A 24372-nucleotide genomic window follows, 5' to 3' on the forward strand; every position below is an offset into this window, starting at 1 on the left:
AATCCAGATTTGTTCCTAGAATTAGTTGTTCCTTATGTAGACATTTGAAATAAGGACTGGCTGAGGAGAAGACGTGGAGAAAATGGAGGGCAGTGGGTGTGTGCTTGGAGTGGGATTGGGGAGGAGGGGAGGACATCCCACCAGTCTGGTCCACTTCATAGCCCAGCATTGGCTGGGTGGATATGAGGTCCTTAGATGGTCCAGCCCCTCTGACAGGAGGAAGGAGGAAAGTAGGGGAGATGCATGCATCTCTGTGAATCTCTGGACTGGTCTCTGAGGTCCCAGGGTGGCTGATTGGGGGTGGGGAGGGTAGAGTCCTTTTCTAGCTCCTGGCGGCCTGACTCAATTCCCCAGTGCAGCCGCCTCAGCGCCGCCGCCAGCATTCTCTGGCCTAAATCGCTTCCAGTTTGTTTAGTCAAAACCCTTGGCCCCAACATCAAAGCCCCTTTGGAGTTTCTAGGGGTTGTTGTTCTTATATGGTGTTTATTTCAGAGATGGTTCTGCTGTCACTGGCAGTGCGGGGTGGGACAGGAGGGGCTGCTGGGGCCCTTGATTTCAGAGACATCAGATTGGGTTGGGTAGCAGGTTACTGGACAGTTTCCAGGGTAACTGTCCCCAGGACACTCTCTCCCTCAGGCCTGCCTCTGCCTGGGGAAAGCACAGAGGGATGCTGTCCTGCCCAGGGCTTCACAGAGGAGCCTCCATCTCCTTCAAATTTACACCAGACATTTTAATCTGAGCTTCCAGGGGTCAAGTCCACACTACATCCCCCTCCCCACTACCAGCCCTCACCTCAGAGCCCATGGGCTTACTCCAAGCAAATGGCTCTCCACCCTGCACCTTAGCCTCTCTGTACCTGGGCCTGGACCCCAGCTCCTTCTACACCTCCTCGTCTTCTTCAGAAGAGCCTTTCTTGCTTTTCTTTTCAACTGATTGGCTGAACGTGTACTCACTATTTGACTGACATTTGGCTCCATTTGTCTCTGGAATCTGCACCTTTCTTACTTCTGAGTTCCTGCAGGTTCTAGCAGGACCCTTCCTTCCCATGGCTCATTCTCAGGGGGCTAGCACAGAGCGTGCACACAGAGGAGAGGGGGTGCTCTGTCCAGGTGGATGAGTGGAGGAGCTGCTTTCAGAGAGGCTGATAGTAAAGAACGAAGAGCTAGTGGCCCTAGAGCAGAGCTCCTAGGACCATCCCTGGGGGAAAATCTGCACTGGGTGAAGAGGACGCCAACTCCAGGCCTTAGCCATTCATTAGAGCACAAACAGAGGTGAGAGGGAGAGAGAGAGAGAGAGAGAGAGACAGAGACAGAGACAGAGACAGAGGCAGAGAGAGACAGAAAAAGTGAGGATGGTAACAGGGCCAGGGCTTTGGTAACCAGTTGCTGAACATCAAAGTTTCCAGCCATGATCTACAAGGACTGAATCCTTTCTGGTCAGCTAGCTTCTTCCAGGGTGTTCTTAAAAAGCCATAGGGGTCTCTAGACCCTCCTTAACCTGTCGACTCTCCCTCCACCACCTCATGTACCTCTGTTTTTTCCTTCCTGTCATATTCCTGGGCCATGCTCTTCCTGCTTTATCGACTTGCCATCTGCTCTCTTAATACTTCCAGACAGAGGGAACTTGAGTGCACCAATGGCCACCTTTTAGCCTCCCTTACTGGACAATTCTTTTCTCATAGCTTGCTGCAAATGGGATCCCAGCTGGGAAGGGTGGAGGTAAGACTAGGAGTGGACTTTTAGCCATCATTCCTGCCATGGGATAATGGCGAAGGCTCTGAATCTGGATCGCCTACATTCTGAACACACTTGTGAGCCAAGAGCTAGGTCTTTACAAGGGTTCCAGTCTAGGAACTTGGCCAAGTACAGATGAGCTCCCTGTTCTGGACTCATCCACAGGGAATCTAACTGGTGGTTACCCCAAGATTTAGTAATTCAGAATGCCTGGACCTAGGCTCTCCATCCCCAAACTGGTGTCTTCAGTGCCCTACAGAGCTGGTCTCCTGGTGAGGAGGGAAGCAGTTTTGAGCCACTCTCTCCCAGGGTGGCCCCTTGGCTCAGTCACACAGCAGGTGCCTCCCTCCCCACCCCAATCCTTCACTCTATGCCCACCCCGCCTTGCAGACTGCTCATTAGTTAGTAATGTTAATGTGGCTGCAGCTAGTGATTAAAACCATTGGTTGGACTGAAGGTTAGCGATCAACATCCCAGGCATAGTTGCTAATCCCCTGGAAATATGTTTTTAATAATCTTAGGGGAGGAGGTCAGGGTGGGTGGTCCTGGGAGCTGGGATCCAGTGTCTCTGGCTCCCCTAGCCCTTGGTTCTCGTGGTTTCTCCTAAGCGGGTACTCTGGGGTGTGCTAGGGCAGGAGACCCACCTGGGAAGACCGGCCAACTCCACCGCAGTTGGAGGTGATGCCTGACACACAGCAGCCTCTGCTAGCAGGGCAGGGACAAGGTTGTGCCAAGGGTGTGGCTGGCGTGGCTAAATGCAGCACTCGGGGTCAAGAGGCTTTAGCCATGTGGAAGGATTAATTCTGAGCCCTGTATTGCTCACTTCTATGCTAAATGCCCAGAGAGGAACCACAGGGTCCAAGGATCCCCTTACCAAAGCAGCCCAGTTCCAGATGTCCTCAGTCTTTCCCAGTCTGCAAAGTCTCAAGTCAGAAGAGCTCCATCTCTGTTCTGTTAGGTTTCTTCGGCCTTCCGATCATCCCATTCAATCATCCGGTTTATATAATTCCTTTGATCATATTTAATTATAATTGTTATATGAACAAAAGCAGGCACATAATAAATGTAAACTGTACAGTAATATACCAAGTGTAATAACATAATTATTATAGTTAACATTTTATTGACTGCCTACTTTGTCAGGCCTTTTATATATATTACCTCTTACGTTCATAACACCCTGCCAAGCAGTCTTTACTGTTTTATAAGCAGAAATCTGCGACTTGGGGAGGCTAACTTGCTCAAAGTCATATAGCTAATAACAGGTAGGGACAGCATCAATCCTAGGTCTCTGGCTAATTTCAAACCCATTTCCCCCTCAGGCCTAACTGTAGGGAATTTGAAGAATAAACTTGAAGGATACATCGTCAGCACCATTAAAACACTGACAAGCCAGTTCCCGGGACTTTATGCTCGTGCGCATGCGCGGGCACGGACACGCAGGGAAAGTTAAGACGACAGCGCAAAACAGCTTTTGGAGGACTGATACCAGACAGCGCGGGCAAGGAGGGCCCAGGGAGTGGTGCTGGCAGTAAATGGCACAGTTTGGAGGAGAGAGAGGCCACCAAGGGCAGCGGGGACCACTGAAGACTTTGCAGAGGGAAGAGAGGGACTTAAAGGGTGGGTAGGAGTTGATGGTGGGACGAACAGGAGCAAAGGTATACAGGTGGGAACTCAGTCGCGGTGAAAAGATCAGATTGATCTCCTGTACCCTGGTAACTTCTGTCCCTCCACTCGCCATCCCTCTAAGCAGGCCTGCCCTTAACATCTTGGGGGCTTGGGGCAAGAGTACAAATAAAAAGCTGCAAACCATATTTCTAAATATTTAAAATTTATCAATCAAGTGAACAAATGTTAACTAAGATCTATCCTACCCTCTAACCTTCATGGATCTACTTTCAAAACGACTCTGGAGTTTAGTGCTGGAATGTGACAGTTCTGCCCATCCTCTCACCTACTCACCTTCTCTTCTCACCAACAGTTCCTTTCTGCTCTGCTCAGGTGAGGACACCTCCCCAGCTCCCATGTGCAAGTCCCACCCTCCTGTCTGCCCTAAGGGTACACACACTTGCCCTTGGCCTGCCCTTGGTGGGTAGGGGTAGGTAAGATGAAAGGGGAAAGAGATCTGCAGGTCTTGGAAACAGTCTGGGGTCACTTAAATAGGAAATTCTGGGGATCAGTGAGGCCTCCAGCTCAGGTGCAAAATTTAATGGATGCCCAAAATAATGATAAATAATCTTTAATGCAGTATTTTAAAAGTCAAAATGAATGTAAAAGGCCCATGATAAACAAAATAACATTTTTTTCTAAGATGGGATCAGTATTATGGTGTTTTTTTTGTGTGTATGGGGGGTGGTAGGGAGGACTCAGACTTCAATACAGTTCCACACAACACTGGGCCAGGAACCCAGAGCATGATCTAGGAGGGAGAGTGGAGGGGCCATGCAGGCTCAGAGTAGGCGCATCCCATGAACTCTTTGCTCTGCGGGGTGGTGAGCAACTGGAGGCTCCCAGAACAGAGAATCCTCTTGCCAGAGCCCAAGGGTAATGCATACTAACTGTGAGCTCCATGAAGGCATCCAGCATCTAGCAGAGGATCTGGCATGTAGGAGGCTCTCGATAAATAATTCTTGAATAAGTAAACAGATAGCACTAACTTCCAAAATCATCACAGTCGTAGCCATTACAAGGTTCCTGGGACAGTGGCTCAGTGCCAGCCTGGCATCCTTGTTATCATCATGTTGTCAGCTGGGTCAAGGCCATGAGTTAGGGAACAGAGGCAGAGAATGTGTCAAGACTTGGAGGAAAATGAACTAGGGTCCTGGAACAATTTGGGGCAGAAGGAGGCAAGGTTGTAGTTGAAGAGAGTGTGAGGTCCAGGAGGAGATCCAGGTGAGGTGGAGGCCAGGGGTTTCAGAGGCTCAACCAGAGCAGGATTTGGAAGACTGAAGGAAGGGGAAAGGGATCCAGGCATAGGGTGGGGGATGGGACAGAGGGAAGAGTGGGCTCTGGGAGGACTGAAGGGCAGGCCAGGGAGTTAGCAGGAGTAGGATGCAGGGAAGGGAGCTCCAGAGCCTGACAGGAAGAACCTGGGATCTGGAAGGAGTGACGGGTGTGCATGTTTCTGCACAGTGACTTGAGGCCTGGAGAAGGGGAGCCGAAGCCTCCATTATGGATCCCAGGAGCCAAGAACAGGTCTTTTCCTCAAGAAAGGGTTCTGGGCGGACCCCTCCCCTTCGACTCGGGTTACACGCTGGTGTTTCCTATTTCAGGCCCAAAGCCCAAGCCGATGGCCTGGCCTCCACCCCCTCCTCCCTCCCTCTTGCCTCCACCTTCCCCAGGGAGGGACAAACACACTTGATATATGAAGTGTTTCCACATCGACACTTGGGAATCCCACAAAGGCTTCAGTGTGTGGCGGCCCCTCCTCCCCTCCCCCTACCCCCTCCCTTTCCTCCTTCTGTCTGGGAGTCTGGGAATGCCTCCTTTCCCTGGGGGGTGTCAGAGAGAAGGCCAACAAGCTCTGGGTGGGGAGGTTCCTTGTCCTCTCCAGTTGCACGCCTCCCGTAGTGGGTGAGGAGGCGTGGGTCAGTGTTGGGGTTGTGGGATGATGATCACTGGTCTCTTTGGCTTCCCACGAGAGCCAGGTTCTGGAGGTCAAAGTGGTAGATGGGAGGGCTTGGTTTCTAATTTACCTCTTTGCCTACCTTCCCACCTCGTTCCCTGCTGCCAAAGCCCACTCCCTCAGGTCAGGGGAGCATTGCACGCCCCACTTTTCTCCATACAGGGACCCAAAGGAGAAAGAAAACCGAGTTTTCAAATGCTCCCTACATGCCAGGCACTGTGCTAGGCCATTTTACAAAAATCATCTCAATTCCTTGCTGGAAAACTTCTGAAGTAGGTATTTTTATAGCCAAAGACAGGGTGAGGCAAGCGAAGTTGGAGGCAGTATGGTGCAGTGTTCAAGACCATGGACTTGGGCAGCAGACAGACCTGAGACCAAATCCCAGCTCTTGGCCTCATTAGCTCTATGAATGGGGCAAGATTTTTATCCCCTAAAGCCTCAGCTTCCCCATTCCTAAAGGATAAAGCTCTTCACAGACTTGATGGAAGTATTAAATAATATATAGTGCAAGAAATACCTGACAAATTATGTGTAGTCAGTGCTGAGATTATTATTTTTGCACAGTCCCACAACTGGTAGGGGCAGAGCAGTCCCTGAGCTTTCCACCCCACAATGAGGCTCTTCTTAGACGGCAAGAGCCCTAAGCCCAGTGGAGCGGGCTTGGTCCCCGGGCAGTGAGTCTAGGAGGAAGAAGTGTGTGTGAAGCAGAAAACTCCCTCCCAATTCCCAGGGGCCCTCTATGGAAGTACAGATGGTGTAAGGACTCCACAAGAGCCTGAAGTCAGGGAGCGCTGAGGACACAGACATCCCACCTCCCACCCACAGGCAAGGGGAGGACCCACTCCAACGCAGTGGGTGGTCTCTTGGGCCAACTCCTCCTCTGACTCAGGGAGAAGCTGCAGCTGGCTCTGGGCCACACCCGCCACTCACACCACCAGTCACACCACATGTGTCCATCACTCTAACTCTTCTTGCCACCAAGAGTACAGTGAAATGCGTACACTCAGGGTGCTCAGAATAACGTCTCACATGCGAACGTTTCACTTGCCGGGCAGGCAAACACAGGTATCAGGCACCCACGTAGGGGATATGCTTTGGGTTTATATGCATTACATCTCATCTGCTTGCGAAGGAGTGCCTGTTTACAAACACCTCTGAGGTTACACAACTCCTAGACTTACCCTGGAGTCCCTGGGTGCATGTGTGTGCCATGTGCCAGGATATATGCATGTGTCCACGTGTGTGACTGCATGTCAGACAAACTCCCTGGAGCTGGAGCTCTGCAGGAGGGGTCAGATGGCAGTCTGAGACACTTTTCATGTGTCAGGAAAACCAGGCTCCCCTTTCAGGAAGCCTTCCCAAGGAAAATAAACTAGCCCAGCTCCTGGGGCAAAGGGGGAGGGACCAAGAGATGGAGAAAGAGAGAAGGTGACTGAGCATGGTGGAGGAGGTCACAAAGCAAGGCAGTCAAATGACGCCCCTCTGACCCCACCCTATGACCCCATCCTGATCTCTGGAAATTCTCTTCCTTTCACTTTATCCTAAGAGGGCTTTGTCCTCTTTCTCCTTTTCGGATCTTTCTTCACTTCTCTCTTCTCTCTCTCTGCACTTTCTTCTCTCCCTTCTCTACTCTTCTCCTTCCAATGTCCTCTCTTCCTCCCCACTCCTACTACTCTGGCTGCCAGCCAATCACCTCTGCTTCTCTCTCACCTCCACTGTGGAAGTCAAAGCCATGGTCCACCTATGAGAACAGGTGGTCAGAAAATCCCCATAAGAAGCCCCTGGCCAGTGCTTTCAGCAATGGAGGGGATCTTTTATTTGTCGATTGGCTAATTGACTACATCACTTATCAGATGTTTATTAAACACCTGGTTTGTGCCAGGCACTGTGGTTAGCTCTAGAGCTGCAACAAATGGGCTCTGCCTCAAGGAAATTTCAGACTGATAGGGGAGTCAGAAATTAATCAAAACCATGTACATAATGTAAAATTAAAACAATGTTGAGGGCTATGGACAGAAGAATACATAAATATGTATTGAGAGAGCCTCTAATGGGGGAATTAACATGGTTGGGGGATGGGAAAGATTCATTAAGGAAGTGCTTAGTCTAGATTTGAGGGAAAAGTAAGAGTTAACCAGGCCAAGGATTGGAGGGAGTGGGTGTAAAGTGAGACAAATTATTGGATTATTGTAGGCAGAGGGAACAGCATATGCAAAGGCACAGAGGCCAGAGGGAACAGGTCCATTTGTATAATTGAAGAAAGGCTTATGTGGTGAGGACACAGAGGGAACTTAAATGAGGCTGGAGCAAGCCCTGCATGCTCTCAGAGGCTGTTAATGGTCATTCATCTTGCCAAAATTCACCTTGCCAAAATGCTAATATGCTTTATAAGTATGATATATTTTATAAGTTTTTAAGTTAAAAAAGAATAAATTCATGAAGACTTTTAAGTAATTTTATATTTTTTTCACCACAACAGCATCCAGCCATATTTGAAGAACAACAGCACCCAGATCTGGGGGACAGTAGGAAATCTGCAATCTGCAGATGATGCTTGGTCCATCTACGAATTCCCAGGGCCCCCACAGGTTGAAGGTCACTGTGCTGGGGAAGAGAGGAAAGGAGGGGATAGAGAATCACCTCAGTGTGTTGCCAGGGTCTGGATCAGACAGAAAAAGCCAGGCTGAGCCCAGCTCCGCACACTCTCCTCCCACAGGATCTGCCTCTGGCCCTCTGCCACCCCAGCCATGTGCTTAGCCCCTAACAGCTGGGGTGGCTTGTGCTTGGGGTAGCGGGTCGGGGCAGACAGGCAGTGGCTGGGAGAGGAATGAGACAGCTGAGCAGGGAGGGGAGGAAGAAGGAGTAAAGCATGGCCTGGGGACCCGGAGCATCAGCATCACCAGGGAGCTTGGTGGAAATTCAAATGTTCAGCCATCGCCCTTGACCTACTGAATCAAAATCTTGAAGTGAGGTGGCCTTCCTGGCATTATGTTTTAACAAGCCCACCAAGGGATACTTAGGTGCTGTGCAAGTTTAAGAACCAGCGGTATAGAGGAAGCGCTATAGGCTGAATCTGTGACAATAGGAGCTGAGTCCTCCATGCATCCATCCATTCAGCCATCCAGCCGTCATCTACGTCATCTACGTCGTCTACGCTGGGCACTCTTTTCATGGAAACCTGTCCAAGGGAAAGGCACGGAGATGGTAATAACAGAGCTCCCTTAGGCCCAACTCCCTCTCTAGGCTCTCCCCAGCCTCTGGCCTCTTGTTCTGGTAGGTGGAGAGTCCCCCCATCCAACCCTGGCCCACGTGTGTGGGGTGGGGGAGGGGGAGGGGAAGGTCTCAGGAGGGGTGTCAGGCAATGTTTCCTGGCAGAGCCAGCTGTCCTTTCCAATCCACATCGCACCCCCACGCCCCCCAGCTCCCTCACAACAAGCACACCCAGCAGCTGCAGGAACCACCCAGCCTGGCCCGACTCTAGCCCCAGTGTCCCCCAGCTCAGGGGAAGTGAAGTTCAACCTGTTCTTCCTTGATGGCCCCGCCCAGGCCTCCACAAGGGACCCAGACCTACCACAGCCTGAACCCATGATGACTTCCAAAAACTTCTCTCCGTCCCCACAAATCTCCCCTTCTTGAGGGCATTGGGGAAAACTGTCCCAAGCCATGTCCTCACCACAGCACCCCCAGCCAGAGCCCCAAACCCAGCTGTCAGCTCCTCGGGTCACAGCCCACCCCCACTGAACGCCATCCCACACTGTGGGTGGGATCTCATCGCCACACAGGCCAAGCAGCTGGCTGGACCACCTGCCTCAGGAGAGACCAAATGGGAGGCTGAGAGGAAGGGCAGGGGTGGGGGAGGCTCTGAGGGAGAGGAAGCAGGGGTGAGAGGGCTGGGGTCAGGAAGTCTAGGCTGTTAGAGTTGCCAGAGGTCTTAGGGATCAGCTAGTTCAGTCTGGACATTTTACAGCCCTCCCCTCTAAGGGGAGAGAGAGTCAGGGCATCTGTGCATAGAAAATGCCCTCCTGCAACCGACTCTCATCCATTTCAGTACACGGGGTCTTCCTTGATTCAAGTCCACATTTCTCCTCCCCTGTCACTCATTCTACTAGTCCTGACTGTTCATAACTGATACTAAGTCATGAATAGGTCATCTTGTATTCACTCCATGTTTATAACTTTTTGTGCCGTGTGTGTGTGTGTATGTGTGTGTGTGTGTGTGTTTGTATCTGTGTGTGTGTGTGTGTGTGTGTGAGTATGTGAATGCAGCCTCTACCATCAGACTGGGGGTTTCCCAAGGACAGAAACTATGCCTCTACCATCAGTCTAGGTATTCCTAGATGACAAATGCTGTCTCCCTTCCATTAGAATAGGAGTTCCCTGAGGGCAGGGGCCATCTCCCCTATTAGACTGGGGTTTCCTAAAAGCAGGAACTGAGCCTCCAGAATGCTGGGGGCCTCCTTCTCACCCCCATGATTCTCTTCAACAGAGACATTCTGGTGTTAGTCCCTTAGCCATGGGGTCTGGGGCTCAAGAGCAACGAGGCCCTTGGACAAGCAGTACTCAATTTAGAGACTATCTCTGCCTAAAATGGGTGATGGCATTTGGAGCCACTGGGGCCACTGCTTTGGGATATGACTAGGGAATTCTCAGACAGCTGTTTCCACTCCTTGCCCATCCCTCGATTCCAAATTTTTGTCACACTAATTACCAGGTTTGGTGTTTGGTGGTTCCCGTCCCTTCAGCCCTTTAGGGGAAATTCTCTAAGTTTTGAAAGGAGCTCACCCTACCTAAACTGGAGACCCCATGAATGAACTAAGGGAGTCTTGTGGGGAATGAGGGGTAGAGAGGAGGCCTTCCTCCCTCCCCTTGGCTAAGGCCTCGGGACAGCTGAGGCAGAGGATCCCTGCTCAAAGCTCCCCAGGCCCCTGCCCCTCAGTGACCTTCTCCCTCTCATTTGCCCCGGTCCCTCCCATCTCCATCTCCCATGATGAATTGGGACTGTAGTTCAGTGAAGACATCAAAGCTAACCTTCTCTCTAAGGAATTGGTCATAGAGCCTTCCTCCATGCTCCCTAAAGAGGGTGCTGGAATAGATAAACAACAAGGTCCTACTGTAATAGCCTATACTGAAAAAGAATATGAAAAGGAATATGTATGTGTATAACTGAATCACTATGCTGTACACCAGAAAATAAGACAACATTGTAAATCAACTACACTTCAATAAAAAAGAAAAAAGGAGGGTGCTGCTTTTGGTCACAGCTGCCAACCTGTTCAAGGTTCTAGTAGAATTCCTTCTGGAACCTTTCTGGTATTATCACCCTGAGCATCTAACAGCCCCGGCCGCCAGCCAGAGATGTGGCAGAGTCTGAGCATGTGCAGTACAGGGGACCTCAGTTCTGTCCCAGAGGGTCCTGCACAGCCTCTCCCCACACTGGGCTGGGCCTTACATTGTACAGGCACCTTCACAGATGTCATCTTAAGAACATACAGGTAACAGGCTGGCCAGCAGTGCTTCCTCCTCCACTCTCTATGGCCCAGGGTTAGAGTGCTGTCCATTCACACTGTGTGTGTGTGTGTGACTAACCCCACCCCACCCCACCCCATACTATTAAGGATGAGCTTTTAATGGTCAGGGTCCTTATTCACTTTTGTGGCCCCAGTAACCAACCGAGTGTGTAGCATATAGTAGCCATCAAGTTTGTGGGATAGATGGATAGACAGATGGATGGATACGTGGACAGGTAGAGGAACATGATATATGCAACAGCCCTACGAGAACAGACCTGAAGCCAAGTTGCAGATAAAGCAAGTAAGGCTCAGAGAGGTAAGAAATATATCCAAGGCCCCACAGCTAGTCAGTAGAGCTGGAACACCATGCCAGGTCTTTTGGGGTACTATATCCTATAGCCGTGCTAGCTTGGAACCAAATTCAGGCCCCCAGGCTCCCTGCACGCAGGAGCACCATGCGTGGCTGAGCACGTCACACGCTGCAGGACTGCAGAGGGTGCCCCTTGTAAATGGCATCCTCTGGAGTTGTGGCCGGATACGACCCACGTGGCTGCCTCCACACTCACACCTCAGCCCCCTCTGAGCACACATTCAAATATTGGGCAATAGTAATTCATTCCCTCCTTCTTCTCTTCTCTCCCTAGCAAGGGTGACTGCCACAGTCCCTGCTGGGCAGGTGAGGATCACTGAGGAGTATCCAGCACCCCCTCCCGGGACCGCTGTGTGCCTCCCACCTCCCAGGTAGGAGCACTTCTGTCAAACCTTAGTGTGGCCCCCACAGGCCCCCTACATGTGCCCATGCCCCCCAACACACATGGTCACCATGCAAAACCGAGGTGCAGGGCCCCAGATCTCCAAGCTCCTGTCTGAGACTCAAGCAAGCAGGCGGCTGAGGGCTGGGGGCCCGGCCGCCCATAGCAGGGCCCTGGCCCCCTCCACTCATGTGCAGGGCCCCAGCCCCTCCCGAGGAACAAGGCTGGGATTAATAAGCGGCCCGGCTCCCTCCCCTAATGGGCTCCAGCTGCACAAACATTCCCAGAATTCAGAGCCGGCTCTGTCTGGGGCGGCCCAGGCCTCAGCCCCAGCATTCCTGGCCCCCTCCCCCTCAAGCCTGGGACAGCTGCTCCGGAACTCTGGCAACTTGCTGAGGATCGAATCCCAATTCAGCTTTTCCAGAGGTGGGGGCATTGGAATGGCTGGGGCCAGGGGAGGTGGGGGCGGGGAAGAGGTGAACAAACACTGAAGGGACCTCAGAAGTTCCTGCCCTACCTGCCCCTCCCCTCCGGCTCTGCTGCCCACCCTCCCCACTGACACCGTAGGTTCCAGGGGCCCAGCACCGTCTTACCTAATTTGTCTCACCAGGCAGTGCCCTTGGCTGGCAGTGCCCAGGAGGAGGTGACAGGGCAGGGCTGAGAGGAAAGGTAAACATCTCCCCTTGTGTTTTAAGAGATCCAGCTGTGTCTCAGATGGAACCGGCCTGGCAGGAGCTTCATTCAAACAGATTCTTATCAAGAAGGGGGAGGGGTGGCCCAGCGAGCAGGAAGAAGGAAAGTGGGGTCCTCACCCTCTCATTATCCACTCAGGAAGGGACATTCAGGGACCCATTGGCAGGAGCGCTAAGGGGACAGAGCTGTGTCTGGACTGAGGACAGCTCTGCACCTGTCTGTCTCTGCTTCCCACCTCTGGATTCAGGGCCAGAACTGGTCGTTCAGCTGTCTTTGCTCAGTTGCCACCAGTTAGGCCACTTTGGAGGACACCAAGGGCTGAGGCCAGGCGGGGAGTCCTATGACTTGTGTTTGTGCCAGGGTCCATCTGCAGAGGGGGACTGTGGAGAGCACAGGCGGACTGTGGAGAGCACAGGCGATCCCAGTGGAGGTGTGTCTGTGACTCTCTGGTGCGCACATGTCTGGTGCCCAAGCACCAGCAATTGTGGTAAGCGGCACGACGATGGTGTCTGCAGGTGGGTGTGTGTGCGCAAGTGCACACCCACCTCAGTGTGCAGAAATGGGTTTTGTAAGTTCCATGCTGATTAGGAAAGGCTGCCTGCTTGCCAGCCTTCCCCCAAGGAAAGTGCCTCTACCCAGAGGATGTGGACCAGAGACGCACAGAAAAGAGAATGGTAAAGAGAAAATGGAACTCAGAGAGGATTGAGCCCCTCTAGAGGCTGGAGGCCACCAAGGGCATCGACTTAGGAGTTTAGAAATGTGGGTCTTGGCCCCAAGTCTGCCCTGAACCAGCTGAGGACTTTGGGCAAGTGCCTCCCATGACCTGGCCTTGGTTTCCTATTTTGAATATGAGAAGGTTGAACTAGTCTCTCCTGCATCCCTGCTTAGAGTTCTCTGTGACTGAGCTAGGCTTGGGGGCCCATGGAAGATGCTCCGTCCCCTCAGAGCTGTGGAGAAATGGGCGCTGGGCGACCACAAAGAGCAGTCAACAGGGACTGTAAGGAGGGTGCCCTGGAGGGGCAGTTCAGAGGAAGGGGGTGGTCCCTGCCCTAGGGAAACACTAGACATGGAGGCAGGTAATGGCATCTCTCCCAGATGGCTGAGCTCTTGGTGGCAGTCCTGTGTTAGGGGAGAAGAGGGTCACTGAGACAGAGAACCTGGGGTCAGTCATGTACGCCAGCAGACACACATGCCCTCCTCCTGGGCCCCGCTGAGGAATGCAGACACACCTCTCACGTCTTTGTCCCCATCAGTCACCTGCCCATATCACATCATCTGCTTCTTCCTGGGCCCCCACTATTCTCCTTGGAGGCACAGAGGGGATGGCTCTCTGATGGTGTCTGAGCCCTTTAACTCATCATTACCACCTCACTCTCCACCCCCCAGCTAAGGACCAGCTCCTGAGTTAGAGAGAAAGGATGAGGTGAGAACTTCTCCTCAAATAAATAGAGAAACTGAAGGGTTTGGGTTGGGGACAGGAACTCAGGAACTGGACTCTATTTAGGACTCTCTCCAAGCAAGCTTCCTTACCCAATCATCTAACATTTAATGAACAGCTACTTTATATTCAGTCCTGCATTAGAAAATGAGGAATACAAAGAAATAACATTTCCCCCAGGGGTATGATGTCAGAAAAAAAATTATTTCCCCCAAACCAAAAGATGGAATTGGAACCAACCCTCAGCTGGCTGAAGAAAACAGTAATCAACCTGCAGTGGATGGCAGAGCTGTTGAATGTGGGCACTGGAGAAACAACAGACCAGGACACCTGAACCTCCTAGATGAAAGCTCCAGACTATATTAGGGATTTTTAAAATGAAAGGAAGAAAGCAGCAGACCATGGTTATGGAACTGTAAGGTAGAGATGGGCAAGACAGTAAACTCATAATCTCTCTCTCCCACCCCCTAGCCCACCTCTTTCAGCTGTCTATTGAGTAACAATCCACCCCAAAACTTAAAACAAGAACAATCTTTTATTTGCCCACAATTCTGCACTTTGGGCAGGATTTGACATGGACAGCTTCCCTCAGCTCCATTCAGTATTGTCTGAAGCCTGTGCAGCTCCACTGGCATGGCTGGAGGAGATGGGGGCTGGCTGGACCTCTCTCTTTCTCTTCATAGTCTCTCATCATCCACAGGGTGTCTCTCTCCCTCTCTTTATACGTAGTCTCTCTCTCTCCCATGGGGTGTTTGGACTTCTGGACATGATGACTGGCTTCCAAGAGGGCAAAAGAGAAAGCTGTGCCAAGCCTTTTAAGACTTAGATCTGAACTGTCAGGACATCAATTTTGCTGCATCCTGTTGGTTAAAGCCAGTCACAGGGCCACCCAGATTCAAAGAGAGAGAAAAATAGATGAAAGTATGGGGAAGGCACTGCTGGCGGCCGTTTTTGCACACCATCCACCACATTCCCCTAACTGTGCTCCCTTTGGTTCCCCCTTGGCTCACTGAAGGGCACTCTCCTCCTTTCTGGGGTGTCATCCTTAACCCCTTCCTCTCTCATATCTATTTCTAATCAGTGCCTGAGTTCTATTGTTTCTGCTTCCTCAGTGTCTCTCTAATCACTCCCATGGCTTCTACCATCCTCTGTTAACTTGGAATGCTCAATAGCTTTCTAAAAGATCTTCTGTTTCCATCTTAGCTTCATTACTGTGTTGCTTCCCATACTGCAGCCAGCACAATCATTCTAAAAGCCACACCTATGGGGCTGCTGAGGGAGTTGGGGACAAGAGAGCCAGTGAGACCTGTGTTTCATTATGTGCTCTTTTGGCATTTCCTCTAAGATCAGGAACAAGACAAGGATGCCCACTCTTGCTACTTTTATTCAACATAGTATAGGAAGTCCTAGCCATAGCAATCAGACCAAAAAAAAAAAAAAAAAGAATCTAAATTGGAAAGGAAGAAGTAAAACTGTCAATGTTTGCAGATGACATGATACTATACATAGAAAATCCTAAAGATACCACCAAAGAACCTACTAGAGCTCATCAATGAACTCGGTAAAGTGGCAGATACAAAATTAACATACATAAACTTGTTGCATTTCTGTACATTATGTGCCCTTTTGTACCATGTGTGTACCTACCCCCAAAACTAAAATGCCTTTTAAAAAACTATTCACAATCAAAATAAAATTTAATAATAGATCAAATTAACCAAGCCCTCATTCACTCTTCTAATGAAGCCCCTCAGTGATGGCCCAGGGCTCCCAGGAAAAAGTTTAGACTCCTTAATGGAGCTTACAAAGCCCTTCATGATCTGCCCCGCCTTACCTGCAGCCTCATCACCCACTTTGCACTCTGTGCTCCACCTGAGCAGAAATAGTACTTCAAACTTCCTGTAGTTCCTTCAAAACATGATTTTTTCTCTTGCCTTGCAGTTTTTGCACAGGTGATTTCTCACAACACTCATCATCCTTCGGGCCTTAGCTTAGATGTTTCCTCCAGGAAATCTTCCATGGTCCATAAAGTTGGGGTTTGACACCACTTCTATGAATTCCCATAGTGCCTGGATTTGATGAGCACTGTGCTCACCATGCTCTGTCGTAATGACCTGCTGCTTCACCTTGTCCCTTCCACTAGAGCACACACTTCTCACAGGGCAGGAACCAAGCCTGCGTTGCTCACTGCTGTTTCCCGAGCACCTATGCCAGGGTACTTACTACACACTGGGGGAAGAAAGAAAGAGGAAGGAAGAAAGAAAAGGAGGAAAGTGGAAGAGAAGCAAGACACGTTGGCTGAAAAGCTGGAGCAGCTCAGAATGTGGCCAGGATCCCACCACATGGATGGATCTCACAGACATTAGAAACAAAAGAGGGCATATTATATGATTCCATCTCTAGAAGTTCTAGAACAGGCAAAATTAATCAATAATGACAGAAGTCAGAATGGTGGTTCCTCTAGAACAGAACTCACTGGAAAGAAGAAAATGTCCTGTATCTTGATTTAAGTAGTGTTATTTGCGTGTAGACACATGTAAAAATTCATTAATCTCTACTTAAAATTAAAATGCGCTTTATGTATTTTTCTGTTATATGTCAATAAGAAAGTAGAAAAGAAGGAAGGAAGGAAGGAAAGAAGGAAATGAGGGAATTATCTGGCCAGAAATTCAGGCAAACTGCCTAGTTGGAAACACTGACAAACTAGTTATAATCTAGGACTAAGGTATAGAACTGGCATTTGGGCAGAAAGTCGTGTGTGTGTGTGTGTGTGCGTGTGTACGTGTATGTATGCAAATGAGAGAAGGAGCTGGTTTATATTGAAAGGAGGAAAGTAATGCAAAAACTTTGCCCATCCATTCTTCACATATCAACCTGCCCCAACCCAAAGCCTCCACTGCTGCTCCACAACTATAGCATAGAGCCTGGGCTTCTTGACCTGGCATTAAAACATTCTATCCGCCCACCCCCTGCCTTTCTATGCTTATCTATTTGCCTTGTGCCCTTTCTCCTCAAGTCCACCATACTCTGCTGCTTCCATGAACTCCTTACCTGTTTAGGTCTGTTGGTCCACTGAGAGGTCAGCTATCATTGCTCTTTGCTTCGGGGTCTCCTACTCACCCTCGTGGGATTCCCTGCTCCTCTATCTTTCTTTTCATGGCACTTTATTAATAGACAGATAGCATGTAACTTGATCTCTTGTAGATCACAGCTATTTCTGTATGTTTCTGTCCCTGTCTAGAATGTAAGCCCTCTAGAAGGAAGAGACAATGTTAGAGCTCAAACCTACAGGTCAGACTCCCAACTCCTGTCTGAGCCTCAGAACCACATTTCCAACTGCCTACTCCATATCTCCTCCTCAAGGTAAATGTGTTCAAAACTGAGTAATGTGTTTATTACCTCTGTATGGCAGAGACAATCATGCTCACCAAGTATTCCATGTGCTCTACTATACTTTCCAACCGTCTGTAGTTAGAAGAGGCCATATACAGTTTCTGGCCAGTGAAATGTGAGTGGAAGTGATGTGAATCATTGCTGGGCTGGGGTGGTAAAAAAGTAAATCCATACACAGTTCTCTAGTGTCTCTCTCTTCCCTTGCCATGTGACTGAAGAGATACCTGAAGGAGCCATGTGTTCAAGATGGTGCAGCTACAAAATGGTGGAGCCCCTGTCAGCTTGGATCTCTGAGTGATGGCATAAACACCTCAGGTGACCACATGGGTCCTGTAATATGAGTGAGAAAATAAAAAAGACCTTTGTTTTGTTAAGCCAATGAGTTTTTGAGGTTATCTGTTACCGCAGCATAATCTACATAATCCTGACTGTTAGATTTATTAATTTATTTAAAAATTTGCCTCTCCCCTAGAATGGAAGCTCCTTGGTGGCAGAAATGATACCATTAATCTTTATACCCTTAGAGGCAAAGGAGGTAAAAACATATTGAAGAATGAGCAAACAGGTAGATAGAAGGAAAGAATTCTCTTACATCTATCTCTTCCTTAACATATAGCTCATTTTTACCCCCAAGCTTTCCTTAATATGCAGTGTATTAGTTATTGGTTGTTGTGTAAATAATTACCCCCAAACTTGGTAGTTTTAAACAACAAACATTTATTGTCTTGCAGTTTCTGTAGGTCATGAAGTTGGGCACAGCTTAGGTGGGTGCCTTTGGCCCGACATATCGTGAGACTGCAGTGAAGCTGCCAGCTGGGGCTGGGGTCTCATCCAAAGACTTGACTAGGGTAGGGTGAGGGCAAGGAAATCTGCTTCCAAACTCATTTATATGGGTGTGAGCAGGTCCCAGTCCCTCACAGAGAGGAGATTATATGAGATGTGAACACCAGGAACCAGGGATTCAACTTAGAAGCTGCCAGCCACATGTAGTCAGAATTTTTCCACTTTAAATGACATGAGGAAAGAATGGAAAGGAAGAGAGGGACAAGAGATGTTCTTTGTGCAGGATCTTGAGCCAGGTTAATACCTTTGAAAGTAAAAATCCTGATCACTGAGATGGTATCAACAGAAATTTTACGTAGGGTCTGATGAAATTGTGTGTGTGTATGTGTGTGTGTGTGTGTGTGTGTGTGTGTGTACCTGGAAATTCCCAGAAGGACCTAGTTAGTTTTGCACATCTAGTGAATAGCAGAGATTGAAACCAAGATTTTTGGTACGGTGATCCTAGGACAGGAAGTAGGCATGGTGGTCCAGAAGGAAATGGGTTTTGAGATAGAAGAGTGTTCCATTCTGTATTTTTTCATGGAGTGGGAGGCAACAAACTTGGGATCTGGTCCTGACTCAGCACAAAGAGACTGTGGGGTCCTGGAGTTATTCTTTTAATTCTCCTGGTTCTCACCTAAGATAGCGGGTCCCCCACAGTCCACACCAGTGGGAACACACGTGGCGTCCCTGCGTGGCGCTGCACACCCTGCTACGTGTTAGGACTGGGGTCCATTGCAGGGGGCCCTTTGTCGTGGCAGCTGCCCCTGAGCCCGTCACTCGAAGCACCAGGTTCATGGGGAACCTGGTGCTAAACCATTAGTAGAGGACCTGATTGTGGATGGGGGTTTCATAAGTAGCAGAGCAGCTCCCCCGTTGAGATCTACTGAAAGTCTATCTCGACATAAGGGTTTGTAAATAAGAAAGGAATTTAAAAAATAGATTAAAAAGAAAGAATTTTCCTAGTTCTCCATACACTGATATATCCATACAATGGAATGTTATTGGGCAATAAAAAGAAATGAAGTACTGACATACGAGACAATATAGATGAACCTTGAAAACATTATACCAAGTGGAAGAAGCCAGACACAAAAGACCTCATATTATATAATTTCATTCATATGAAATATCCGTCTGTAGAGACAGGGACCTATAGAGATAAAAAGCATTTTAGTGGGCTCCTGGAGCGGAAAGTGGAATTAAGGGGCATGCCTGCCAATAGATACAGGGTTCCTTTTTGGGGGTGATAAAAAGGCTCTAAAATTAGATAGTGGTGATGGTTGTATAGCTCATGAGTATAACTGAAACCAATTAATTATTTTACAAGGGTGAATTTAATGGTATTCACTTCTTTTTCTGTAAAATAAGGGAGTTCAGTCATGTGATCTTTAAGATTCTTTTGATGTCTATTATTCTACAGTCTAAGGTAAGAGTTAGGAGCATAGACTATGGTGTTAGACTCCGTGGGTTCAAGTCTAAGTGATCCCACTTACAAGCTGTTACCTTGAGAAAATAAACTAACTCCTCTGGTTTCTGCATCCTCTTCTTAGGTATGAGATAAATGAGATAATACATGTCAAATACTTAGAACAGTGCCAGATATGCAGTAAGTACTTAACAAACTTTATTATTTCCATTTGTTTCCATTATCTATTGCTGAATGACAAAGTTCCCCTAAACGTTGTAGCTTCAGACAACCACCATTTTATTATATCTCACCATTTTATGGGTTAGGAATTTGGGCTATGTGATTCTTCTGTTCCACAAGGCATTGTTGAGGACACTTGATGAGATTCAGCTGGTGGATGGGCTGGTCTGGGTGATTCAAGAGTTTCAACACCCACATGTCTGGTGTGTCAGTGGAGATGGCTGAAAGGCCAGGCTCAGCAAGAACTATTAAAACAAGCACCTACTTTTGGCTTCGCTAGCATGGCGGCCTCAGGATAGTCTGACTTCTTACATGGTAGCTTAGGCTGCTCAAGGGGTGAGAATTCCAACAAACGTGGTTGAAACTGGCTTTTATGATCCAGACTTGGATGTCACAGAGCATCACTTTCATCATATTCAACTGGTCAGAGTAGCCCAGATTCAAGATGAAGAGACATAGACCCCATCTCTCAATAGGAGGAGTGTCAAATAATTTAAAGTTATGTATTAAAGCCTCCTCACTCTTCAAGCCCTAAGTAGGCTTCCCATGTAAATTCCAGAAGGGTGTCAATGGAACAGTCTATCCCTCTTTCTCTGATAAGGAATTGGGATGATATCTCTTGAAATTTCGTGGGAACCAATTCCTGCCCCTTTCTGGAAGTGTGCATGTGTACGCTCACACATATACATCCACGCACATACAGGCACAGTCAGAGTCATATCTGTGGTCAAGCCTGCCCCCATCTCTAGATGAGACCCAAAGTCCTGCCCTAGAGTTCTTTCCCTAATTCACTGCCCATTCCTGCTCCTCCTGGTGTGAATGGGGATGTTGGCAGCAATGGAACCAGTCATCGATTGGAGAGAGGGCATAGATCCCAAACCCACTAACACTTGGCTTTAACATGTCTTGTTAAACATGTTGCAATTGTGTGTAAATGTCTCTTGATTCTTATTGGCTTAAGTTAGTAAAGAAATGAGATCTGGTGTTGATGAGCAGGCAGGCATGGCTCAGACATATGCTGTCGGGCCAAGCCAGCGTGAGATTTAAATTTTGCTGGGGATCAGCCCAAATCCTCACTTAGATCAGCCATGCCACTCTCCCCCACACTCAGCCTATGTCCCAGATCCACTCTCCTTCTCACTGTTCCCTGAACTTCCATGGCTTTGACTATGATGTTCCCTCTGCATTGAACACCCTTGTCTTTTTCCTGAAAACCCAAGTGTCTGCCTTCTGTATCACCTGCCATTGCGATTATCTGCTTACATGTCCGCTTTCTTCAAGAGCAGAGGCCAGTGCTCTGTTCACTCACTGCCTGGCACAAAGCAGTTCTCAACAACACTGGTTGGACCACTGATTGAATGAGCAGCTATTGCTCTCAGATTCAGCAGTGATTTCTCTTCCACATCTCTGTGCTGTCCAACTCCACCCCAACTCCCTGGACCCCTGTGAGAAGGGGCAAAGGTCTCAAAGGCTAGGGTGGAAAGTTTGGGCTGGATTCTTAAGGCCCCAGGGTGACTCTGCAGAGTCTCAGAAAACAGGAAAGAACGTGGTGCTGAGCTGTAGAGGTGTGGCCAGCAGACCCAGAGGTACTCACACTCCTAGTGGGAAAAGCCAGAGAATCCTGCAAGGTTTTTCCAGGGTTGGGGGAGGATGTCTTAAAGTCCTTATGCCTCAATTGAAATAGTCTATAAACACACCTGGTTCTGCTGGGTTAAGTGTTAGGATCCCTCGTGAATACTTAGACCTGGTCCTGAGCCAGCACCTTCCTGGAAGATGATTCTGGCTATTGAGATGGGGGCAGCTACAGCTGAGTAAAGAGGTCCCTTGGACCAGTGCTCCTCACACATGAATGTGCAAACAAATCCCCTGGGAATCCGGTTAAAAATACAGCTTCTAATTTGGTAGGTATGTGGTCAGACTCAAGATTCTAGTTTTCTAACAAGCCCCAGGTGATGGCACTGCTGGGGGTGCTGGAGAGAGCAGGGCAGAAAACAAATGCACATTGAGTGGCAAAGATCTAGAAAACTGGCATTAAGATCCTGACACTGCGGGAGGGCTCAGGGCACAAGCAATAAAAGGATACACTGCCATCCACAATGTAAAAAAAAATTCAGGAGTTGATGCAAGAGACAATATAGTATAAAGCCAGCCTGACAAATACCTGGCATGCTTGCCAACCCTTGTATTCTCTGATTCTGTGAGCATGGCAGACATCACTAGTAGATCCCAGCACTATCTCCCACTGAACCAAGGGGATGCCTCAGAATCCATCTTAACACAGTATTCCAGGTAGGCACCATCAATTAATTACAGTTGGCATAGGAAATGACCCCATTTGCTTTTTCTGGTATTGTGGTTAAGAGTCTGATTGCCTTTGCTCTGCTCTGACTAGCTAGGTACCCTCGGAATAACTGTTTTCACAAACTTCAGTTACTTTAGTATGCTGTCATTTGAGGTGAAGATAGCATTAATTTCATAGTTCTTTTGAACATTAAGTGCTATGATGAATGTATAGTGCTTAGCACAGTGTCTAGCACATAGAAACTATTCAATAAATGATGGCTACCATGTACAGGGATGAATGGACGGGCTGCACAATTAGAGGGGATGTGAGTAGTGGGGGTGGGGAAGATGAAGGCAAGGGAGAGAGAAGAATCAGAGAGATAAGGGTAGGGAAGAATAGGTGGGCATAGGCTGGGGATGGCTGGAAGATTTCCAGCTCTCTCTGGATGTGACTTGCCTCCCTACTGGCACTAAAGCTCTTTGTTTGGAAGGGGTGAGTGGTACTTGTCACTTTGGGGTGTCTGAGCTCAGAACTTCTTATTAAGGAAAACTAAAAGACTTTGAAGTATTCAAAAAGATTACTGTATGTCCTTAAAGATCATCACTGAGTTTTCTTAACATGCAGTTATTTTATGACTCAGACAACTGATAATAATGGAAATGATTTTGTTCATAAAAATGTAAATTGTGTCTGGTGGAGATGCAGTTGATTGTTGCCCAGTGGATATTGCCCAGTTTTGCATTAAGCAAGTTTATTTCAGCCTTCTTGATTGTCTGAATATGTTCTGTTCTTTGGATTCGTCTTTGAACGTCTTACTGGTTCCATCATTTAGTAATGAGTTAAGTGAAAATTTGGATGTGTTCATTGTATATTTCTATAAGAGTAATTACTCTGCCTTACAGAAAAAATTTTTAATATTCTCATTAGCAGTGAAGATTGAGCAGGAGGATTCCAGGATTCTCTGTCCTGGATAAGCTTCCTCATGCGCTACAAACACCAGATTATATATGTCAAGTTTATAAGGGATCGACCACAATTGCATTGCTTGTTCTACAAAATCCAGTTACACCACTGTGATTCCATATTTGAGCCTGGACACATTCTTAGTTATATAGTGAGCTTTTTAAACAAAACACATAACAAACTCACAACTACCACAACTAACACTTATCCATTGATTGATTCAACAAACTAGATGGTAGGCTACATATGGGCAAGGACTGAATTCACGCATCTCTAAAACTTAGCAAGTGCCTCACTCATGGTAAACGCTAAATACACATCTATGGAGCCAACACATGAATGAATAAGCTTAATTAGCATTTATTAGGCACAACTTACTATGAGCCAGCCACTTTTTAAAACATTTTACTTGAATCAGTTTGTTTAATTTTCAAACCAGTCTTGCAAGGTAAGTATAATTTCTATCCTCAATTACAGATAATACACAGAGAGGTTAATCACCTTGTCCAAGGTCAACAGCTAGCAAGGGACTGAGACAGGATTCAAGCCTAGGTAGTCCGGCTCTAGAACCTGTGATCTTGGGCACCCTCTATGTGCCAGGGATATCGCTGAACTCAAGGATACAGAGGTAAAAGACCACAGACTCTTCCTCAAAGAGGTCACAGTCAAGAAAGGAGATGACTAACAATAATGGGATATGCTGTGACAGGTGAGAACATGGTGTAGGGGCAGGATTGGCCTGGGATATGGCTTTCTGCAGAAGGCCACCTGAACTCAGATAAGTAGTTAATATCCAGGCTAGGGGAAAGGAAGGGCATTTGGGTCACAGGAACAGTATGTGTGAAGTCATGGAGCATGACTGGTTTGAGAACAGAAGAGTTCTGGGGGCTGGCAGGTAAAAATGTAGGGAGGAGAGGTGGGGAGTGAGACTGGAGACATAGGAGCCAGATCCACGTCTTGGAAAGCTTTATGTGCTGAGTGAGGGCAGGAGTTGGGACATTCCTTGGAGCCTTCACAGAATTAAGAAGCTCAGACTCAGAACTCTGCCCACCTCTCCACCCACAGGACACCAAACCCAGTACACATAATTCCCTACAAGCCACATCCCACCCCAGAGAGGCCCTGGGGGGCCTAGACATGGAGTGAGATGCTGAGTCTGATACACATCCAGTACCACCTGGGAATCGTCTTTCCCTCCTGCCTAGGATTCCTACTGTCACTCCCCAGTCCCCAACCACCACCACTGTAGTCACCTCAGGCACACTCCCTCCTGTCACCTGCTGGGTGAGGCCAGAGATCAGAATGAAGTGCCCTTCCTTCCTACATCCCTTCCCCACCCACCCTCTGACTCCACCATCCTTAGCAGCTGCAAAGCCTGGCACACCCCAGGCCCCAGTCAGAGGAAGGAGAGCAGGGAGACCGGAGCTTCCTGGGGGAGCCAAGGCTCTGGGCTGTACCCTCCCCTCCCACCAGGCTGAGGCTGGTGATTAGCTGCGTTAATTATATCC

General features: G+C 48.5%; 2 long non-coding RNA genes across 4 annotated transcripts in view; one reads left to right on the forward strand and one right to left on the reverse strand.

Annotated features, from left to right (window-relative positions):
• LOC140686327 (uncharacterized) overlaps positions 1-17518 on the forward strand; it is a 45394-nt gene extending 27876 nt beyond the window's left edge. For 2 of the 3 annotated variants that reach the window (XR_012060060.1, XR_012060059.1), the window contains 3 exons: positions 11513-11609; positions 16993-17114; positions 17363-17518. This is a non-coding gene — a long non-coding RNA (uncharacterized lncRNA). Of the gene's footprint in view, positions 1-11512; positions 11610-16992; positions 17115-17222; positions 17260-17362 lie in introns of those variants that run through there. The other variant, XR_012060061.1, reaches the window with a different exon arrangement.
• LOC140686328 (uncharacterized) lies at positions 7824-12264 on the reverse strand. Its single transcript, XR_012060062.1, has 3 exons — positions 12214-12264; positions 8308-8536; positions 7824-7962 (listed from the first exon to the last, which is right to left on the reverse strand). It is a non-coding gene; the product is annotated as an uncharacterized lncRNA (long non-coding RNA).
• Positions 17519-24372: the final 6854 nt, after the last annotated feature.

Source organism: Vicugna pacos, chromosome 16, assembly GCF_048564905.1.
Source record: "Vicugna pacos chromosome 16, VicPac4, whole genome shotgun sequence".
Classification (NCBI taxonomy): Eukaryota; Metazoa; Chordata; class Mammalia; order Artiodactyla; family Camelidae; genus Vicugna; species Vicugna pacos.